Source organism: Triticum urartu, chromosome 1, assembly GCF_003073215.2.
Source record: "Triticum urartu cultivar G1812 chromosome 1, Tu2.1, whole genome shotgun sequence".
In the NCBI taxonomy this organism is placed as follows: domain Eukaryota; kingdom Viridiplantae; phylum Streptophyta; class Magnoliopsida; order Poales; family Poaceae; genus Triticum; species Triticum urartu.
Window position 1 is genome coordinate 508,673,360 of NC_053022.1, and position 7,006 is coordinate 508,680,365.

General features: G+C 45.8%; 1 long non-coding RNA gene across 1 annotated transcript; it reads left to right on the top strand.

Moving 5' to 3' along the window:
* Window positions 1-777: 777 nt before the first annotated feature.
* LOC125536924 lies at window positions 778-2,065 on the top strand. The gene is made up of 2 exons (XR_007295347.1): window positions 778-1,499; window positions 1,577-2,065. It is a non-coding gene; the product is annotated as an uncharacterized LOC125536924 (long non-coding RNA).
* The last annotated feature ends 4,941 nt before the right edge of the window (window positions 2,066-7,006 follow it).

Genomic DNA, 7,006 nt, shown 5'->3' on the forward strand with positions numbered 1-7,006 from the left:
AATTAATGGTTGTGATTAGAGGACTACTCGGCCGGTCTTCTTTTAGAAAGGTTAGTTTGGTTAGTTACAAACATTGTTATCCAGGTCCAAAGAGGTGAAGACTAAAAACCCATGGACAACCCATGCACACACTTCATGTACAAGTACAACCCACAAGCACTTGTCTGAAAACTACCAGGTCTAGTGCCATAGTTGTGTACTCGTCTCCTTCGCCCGACTGCCTGGACTCTGAAGAGAAGATACTGGCTTGCCGTGCATCCTAACCCTCAGAAATCCCAAATTTCAAATTAGGCCTCCTTTGGTTTAGAGGAATTTTGTAGGATTTTCATATGATAGGATTTCTATAGAAAAAATTCCTTCAGAGCTCTTTGGTTTGTAGGAATAAAATCCTATTTCTATAGAGGAATTCTTCCTATCCTTCACATTTCATAGGAAAATAAACATTAGTTTAGACTCAATGTAAAAAATCCTATGGTGTGAATCAAAGGGCATCTCCTTTTCTATTCCTATGCATAGGATTTAAGATGCATGTCATCTCATTTTCTATGACTTTTCTATTCCTATGATTTTCCAATCCTATGAACCAAAAGAGGCCATAGGCCTCCTTTGGTTTGTAGGATTTTTGTAGGAATTCTATAGGATAGGATTTGCAAAGGAAAAATTCCTTTGAAGCCCTTTGGTTTGTAGGAATGGATTCCTATTCCTATGTAGGATAGGAATCAATCCTTCACGTTTTGGAGGAAAAAAACATTAGCCTAGACTCAATGGAAAAAATCCTATCCTATGCACCAAATGACATCTCTTTCTCTATAGGAATTGATATGCATGTCATCTCACTTTCTATGATTTTCCTATTCCTATAAAATTCCTATCATATGAACCAAAGAAGGCCTTAAATTATTGTCCTTGACCTCCAATTTGATCATCATCCCCACCCGGACCTCACTGGCACCCAAATCCTAAACCTTGGTCATCTGCCCAACTGAGTCCTAATTATTATACCATCCCAATGTTCAATGTACTATCTCTACTCCTAAAGGTGGACTTGGTAGCTTCGCCTTCACGGTTTTTTTGCCTCACCTCCCACCATCATCTATTTTCGTCTGTTCTTTTTTCCTCATCTCCATCCAACGCTCCACGCTGGTTTTTTACTCTCCCACCAACGCCTAGAACACCTACGCACACATCTCTCTCACTCGCCTCTCCCCCATCTCGCCTCTCCTTCTTGAGCCATCGTTGCTGCCGTCCAGTACGGATCACTTCCTCTACTGATTGGCGCCGCCACAGCACAACCGGATCCCATCTGGCTCTCCTTTCCAACATCCACCGGCATCATTGCTCCGCCCCCGCGCGCAGCCGCCCGGCTAACCTAACCGCGTCTATCTTCGATGATGACCCCGACGCCGGCGCCTCCGTGTTACTCTCCCCGTTTGGCTCCCAAAATCCCTCTGCCTCGCCGTCACGGATGTCGATGATGACGCCTCCCTGAACCTCGACAGGTAATGTCACATCATCTCAGTTTCTTGAGAATTGACATGGTCAGTCATGTACTAAAAGTGTGATGCTCTTTCTGTAGTTAGCCCTTTAAATAGCAAGTGGGGGGTGTGTGTTGCATCTGATGTGCACGAGCTCAACCTGGCGAGCTCCTAGGAGAAGAAAAACGGAGCCACAACAGCCCTGGCGAGCTCGAGACGACGAAGGTGCCACAGGTGGTGTGGGAGAGGAGATGGTCTCCATCCGAGGTCCGAGGACCAGCCATGACGTCGAGCTGCTGCAGCGTGGAGTCAGGAGTGTGTTCGCACCCCGGCGTGTCCCAGTATGTGCTTTGGAAGACACGCGTCAATCTCAACAGACCCTTATGCGTCCACATTATTTTGCTTCAGAAACAGATAGCAGCTCTCTGATGTAGTAAGGAGAAACCAAGAATGACAGAGCATCCTCGTGTCAAACTCAACACACCCTGGCACTTCTCCATTGTTTGATTCAGAAACAGGCAGAAACAACTGCTATCTCTGAATTTATTTGTTTCCACTATCTCTGAATTTATTTAAGGTTGTTTCTCTTATCTCTGTTTTGATGTACATGCATCTTCCCGTCCTATCTTCCATACATATATGTGCTACAACCATGCCTTTTTTGTCCTGTAAATGTGCTACAGATATGTGCAGCAAAGTAGTCTTCATGTGCGAGGAAGCAAAGAAGATATGATGCTATGCAATCATGCTCCTGTTAGTTGGAAGTCCAATCTCGGGCTCGATTACCGCTCTTTAAGCAAAATTATTTCTAACAGATCTTATCCTAGACGATTCTTGCTTAAACGATTTTAGAAGCACAACTACCAGCATGTGCACTTAATAAAATGCAAGTCCGAATGCAGATGCTGAAAATAGTTTGGGAATTATACATATTCAATCTCCCAGTTTGTGATTTTCTTTGTGTTTATGTTGTACAAAAATGTACGAACGAGTGGCATGTGTCATCTATAGCATGTCCCCTTTGTCTGAATGTTCAACTAGAAGAGTTTCATCTCATTTGGCAATGAGCACTGCAATAATACATGCAACTCTTCACAGCTACTAACGTGAAGTTGCACTCAGGTTCTAGCATGGACTAAAGAGTTATTGTGTTGGTATGTATCACTTTAATTTTTACAGTCTATAGGTTTATTTATATGGCCAGTGTTGAAGATATAACCACTGAGGGTAAACCGCCCAGGAGGGGCCGGTTCACCTTCAGTTATACTGAAGCCCAAGAAAACCCAGAAGATGGCGCTTTACGGATGAAGCTTAGAGGCCCAGAGCCCACCGGCGGTTTAGGGCCCATGATAGTAAACTGCCATGATTGTATAAACTTGCATTGTAAGATAAGAAAGAAGAGACCGAGGCGGACACTTGTATGAGCCAGCCTCGTGACTCCGTAGACCGGCCGGGATCCTCCTGCATATATAAAGGGGTGACCCGATGGCGGTTCAGAGACAGGAAACAACAACTCGAAGCCAGACAAAGCGGATTCGCTCCCTAGTCTTCGAAACCCCAACAATACCAATCACAACTAGACGTAGGCTTTTACCTTCATCGAAGGGGCCGAACTAGTATAAACTCTCGTGTCCCTTTGTCCGGTTTAACCCCTTCAAGCTAACCCGTAGTGATGGCTCCACGACTAAGTCCTTCCACGAGGACATCTGCCGTGACAATTCCACGACAGTTGGCGCCCACCGTGGGGCTATCGCACGATGGTTTCGAGTTCTTGAAGGGCAATTTCGATGGACTGAAGGGATACGCTGTGGGCCGGATGACGAAGAGTCGCCGCGGCAAGCTCTACATCGACAACGCAGGATGGGGTCCCGAGGCTGATTCAATTGAATACGGGTACCGGGTCCCCTTTGGTGGGATTCACGTCTTCATCGGCAAGATCGGGCCAGTTCACCAAATGGGTTGAAGCGGAGCCCGTCAGTAAATGTGATGCAGCTACGGCGGTTCAATTTCTCAAAAAGATTATTTTCCGTTTCGTCTTTCCACATAGCATCATCATAGATAATGGTACGAACCTTTCTAAAGGTGAGATGGAGGAGTTCTGCCAACGAGAGCACATCCGGCTTGATGTAGCGTCCGTGGCTCACCCCCAGTCTAATGGTCAAGCTGAGAGGGCGAATCAAGAAATCCTGAAGGGCATCAAGCCTCGGCTCATGGTCCCTTTGAAGCGGACGCCGGGTTGTTGGGTGGAGGAATTACCATCTGTGTTATGGAGCATAAATACCACCCCAAACCGATCTACGGGATATACGCCCTTTTTTCTGGTCTATGGGGCTGAGGCTGTCCTTCCAAGTGATATTCGTCATGACTCGCCCCGGGTCACGAATTATGTTGAAGCGGACAACGAGCAAGCACGCCAAGAGGCGCTAGACCTGTTAGATGAGAAGCGAGACATGGCTTTGGCTCGGTCGGCGATTTATCAACAAGACCTACGGCGTTATCACAGCCGCCGGGTTAAGACAAGAACCTTTCAAGAAGGTGATTTGGTACTTCAGCTCATTCAAGACCAGACTGATATGCACAAGTTATCTCCACCTTGGGAAAGGCCTTTTGTGGTCAGCAAAAATCTGCACAATGGATCATACTACCTCATTGACGTTCGAGAAGACTCACGTAGCTCTGAGGAGGAGACCCGGCGGCCATGGAACATAGCTCTCCTACGGCCTTATTACACTTAAAGTCACAGGCTTTTCGTATGTACATATTTCAACAATGTATATATTATGATCAATATAATAAACCGGCATCCTTGCTATCAAGAAGGGCCTCCGCCGTTTTCTTCCTTCAAATATCTGTTAACTTGGGGGCTTCCTGTTCAAACATGGGTGTATTCACCAAAGAGAACATAGGGTTACTACCCTCTTGATGCGGCTATCACGCCTTGGGGGGCTCCCTGTTCAAACATAGGTGTATTCACCAAAGAGAACATAGCATTACTACCCTCTTGATGCGGCTACCACGCCACAACAAAGCTTGGGAGCTTCACACCCAAGGGGCCAAAGAGAGTCTTGTTGCTACGCACAACTCAAACATAGGCACCCATTGAGCACAGCTCACAAAGTTACTTGGGGGCTCTTTGCGTCAAATACCAAAGAGTTTGAAAGGACCCTTGTAGCTGGGTATCGACCCACGGCTTGGAAGCCTGGTGTATTCACCTAAAACCCCGGGTTAACTTGCCTTCATCAAGTAAGCCACTCCTATCCAGGTAATCCTGGCACGACCCTTCGAACGTTTGACAGTTACTCTCATTGAGACCCTGAACTTGTCAAAGTTAAAATGATGATTGGTTAGTTGGAGGGCCATCTTAAAAGGCTTCGCCAAAATGGTTTAACTCAGTGGCCTGGCAGCCCATGAAAAGCCTCGATTTGGGCCTGGCAGCCCTCGAAAAGCCCCGACTACAGTTTTTTGTTTGCTTTTTTCTGCCAAGTTTTTATTTTTCATGAGGTCTACGTTAAACCGGAGTTTTTTAAACCCGGCACGGCTTACGGATCTTCTGTTCAAGTATACAATTAAAGGTAATCCGGCATCCTTCAAAACCGGTCTGGCTTTGACGCTTTGTCTCCAGCAATCGGCCGGCGTTCATCACAACCCGGTTCTATATCATATATATACCAACATGGTATGGTGGAGTTTGGGTTTTCACCCTTCTTCAAATCACAATTGGTAAACCGACAGCAATGTTTTATATCACAGGTATGATTTATTATTTGCTGCAACCATAGTTGCTTACCAAGTGGGATATTTTGACCCGTCCGGTGGTAAACCGCCTGGACAGATTTTCCGTATGCAGACACAGGGATTGCATAATATTGTAAAAGTACATAAGCCAGTACTGAAATTCTCATGACAAATCAACGCAAAGTGTATCCCGCTGCACGAGGGCAACGGATCAAAGTATTTCCACTAGCTTATTACAAGGCGCTTGAAGGCCCAAAATATGGTGTTTCCAGCAGAACAAGGTTTCTGGAGCATCACTCTAATTGCCGGATCAAGTCTCATTACCATGTTGTTGCGAAGTTGATGGGTCATCTAGCGTCGGCTCAGCTTCCTCTTCCCCACCTAGCGGCTGGAAGTTTGCGGTGGTCTAGTCAATCCGGGTTAAGGCCTGAAAGATAGCTTCTTCACTGATAAGTTCTGACGGATCAATGTCAGGGGCATAAGTGTGCTTACGGATTCCTGGAATAAGATTTTGCGCCTCCGGAATGACAGGGTTAACCCGTTTGTTGTTGGCATCATAATAAGACCGGTGAACCGTCAAGTTAGCATCCTCTGCCAGCTGACTCGCCAGAGGACGCATCTCCCTTGTCACTCTTTTAAGGGCTGCATCATCAAAATCTGCCCCGTTTTCTTGTGTGCTTGGAAAGCCTTTGGCAAGGTCAACCGGATCCAAGTCAGCTATCCATGCTTTGGCTCGGGTAAGTGCCAACAAAGCGCCGGCCCTGGCAGCAGATTGCTTCACCTCTTCTAGCTGTGCTGGTACCATGGATAGCCTTGTCAGAGTATCCTTGATCAGTGTTGGGGCCGGATTGTCATAGGAGGCTGCACAGATAACCCATTGAGCACCGGTGTAAAGTTGTTCCAGAAGAGTATATGCTGCTTTCAGCTTCATCCGTACATCTGAGCCCAGATGAGTAATGCGGCTCCCTGCAACGGTTTAAGAATTTCATATTTCAACTGGCACCTTACAAGATGGGTATTTCAAATACTTTGCTAGGAGTACTTACCAAATACTGCGGAGGTCATGGCGTTCACTTGACGCTTTAACTCAGAAAGCTCTTCTGCCACCAGTTTAAGTGCAGATTCAGCGTCTTCAGCCCGTTTCAGCAATGTCCCATTTTTAGTGTCCCAGTTGGCACGTTCCGTCTTGAATTCTTCTTTCAGTCGTTCTATGGAAGTTAAAGCGGCTCGAAGCTCATCTTTGGCTTTGGAGGATTCTTCTTGGTGAGTTTTGATACTTTCTTGAAGATCAGCAATCTGCGTCCGTTGATGGTTTATGTCAGCCTGCCAAAAACAAGAGGAGCATTTCAATATTTTATCTAAAGTCCCAAGCATACAACTGGTTCTACACTTGGCACTTGGGGGCTAATGTGGATTAGTTCTTTCTTACTGCTTATTCAAAGTCCCAAGGATTCATACAAGTTTCAATCCTGGCACTTGGGGGCTAATGCGGATTAATTCTTTCTTACTGCTTCTTCAAAGTCCCAAGGATTCATACAAGTTTCAATCCTGGCACTTGGGGGCTAATGTGTGTTTGTTCAAAAAACTTAAAAGTCAACAATGTGCAGTTTGGAAATTCAAAGTCCCGGTTTGTTTTTACAAATTAAACCGACCCTTGGGGGCTACAGGATACAAGGCACTGAAAATACAAAGAGAAGGAGGAAAATGTTTACCTCATAACGTTCCTTCATCAGATTTACCAAGTCAGCCTCATTATCTCGACTTTTATAAAGCCGGTTCAAGAAACCGGAATGAAG